The sequence below is a fragment of the Microtus ochrogaster genome, unplaced genomic scaffold, assembly GCF_000317375.1.
Source record: "Microtus ochrogaster isolate Prairie Vole_2 unplaced genomic scaffold, MicOch1.0 UNK12, whole genome shotgun sequence".
NCBI classification, from domain to species: Eukaryota; Metazoa; Chordata; class Mammalia; order Rodentia; family Cricetidae; genus Microtus; species Microtus ochrogaster.
Genome location: NW_004949110.1, coordinates 5,748,927 through 5,750,083, shown reverse-complemented (window position 1 = coordinate 5,750,083; position 1,157 = coordinate 5,748,927). Strand labels below are relative to the sequence as shown.

The window sequence follows — 1,157 nt, the reverse complement described above, 5'->3', positions numbered from 1 at the left end:
TTGTGAGCCACCATGTGGTTGCTGGGAATTGAACTCAGGACCTTTGGAAGAGCAGGCAATGCTCTTAACCACTGAGCCATCTCTCCAGCCCTAAGGAGATCTTTTTCATAGATCTTTTAGACAGTGCCTATGGAAAAGAATCTTGGAAGGAAAAAAATCATGTTAGTGAAGACAGGACTAGTCAGTTCTTGCCAGTGGAGTGGAGCGGCAGCACAGGCCATGCCTATGGAGACCAAGCGGGATGGGGGCCAGTGTATGGTGATGCTGTTTTGTGTAGGCTGTTCAGAGAAGAATGCAGATTCGGTTTGTTTGCGCAGAGTTTTAAAGCAACTGGGCAGAGTAGCATGGTGGCTTAGTGGGCAAAGGTGCTTGCTGCCAAGCCTGACTACCTGGCTTTGATCGTCCACATAGTGGAAGGAAAGGACCGTCTCAGAACCAGAGGTCCTGCACAGTTTGAGGAGCGCGCAGAGAGTACCAGAGCGAGGCAGAATGAGAGTAGAGGCAGTGGCAGGAAGCGTATGTAGGGTTTAAACCTGTCGAATAGCCTCGGTTTATAGTTCCTTAGGACAGCCGATACTAGAGCTCTCCTGATGGTAGGGTGCACAGGGGAAGCGTAAGAATGGTCATTCAGAGTTAGGAAACTACTGAAGAAAGACATGATTTCAGGGGCAAATACCTCTGACATTGATAGGAATTGGTGACTGGGCCAAGAAGAGCAAAGACCCTGTTTGGGCTTGTGGCTTGGGAAGAAAGAAAGCAAGATTAAAGCTTGTACCTCGCAGCCGAGACAGTAAGTCAGTAAATGGGGTGGTAAGAAGATTGGGGAAAGAAATCAGGAAAAGCTGGGTGTTCTAGACACGCGGGGTTGAGGTGCTTTTAGAACACACAGCAGGTATATCCACAATATCCAGCCTTGAAGTGGATGCTTGCAGGGGGCGTGTGGACCAAAAATGGAGATCTGATGCTCATTGGCCTATCTGGGTGACAGTTAGCCATGTGAGTTTTTACTAGTAGTAGCTTACTAGTATAAATATTATGTTTAAAAATGAGGTTTTTTGCTGGGCGGTGGTGGCACGCGCCTTTAATCCCAGCACTCGGGAGGCAGAGGCAGAAGGATCTCTGTGAGTTCGAGGCCATCCTGGTCTACAAAGGGAGTT

General features: G+C 48.5%; 1 protein-coding gene across 2 annotated transcripts in view; it reads left to right on the top strand.

Moving 5' to 3' along the window:
* Pls1 (plastin 1) overlaps positions 1 to 1,157 on the top strand; it is a 98,438-nt gene that overhangs the window by 72,618 nt on the left and 24,663 nt on the right. The window lies entirely within an intron of this gene.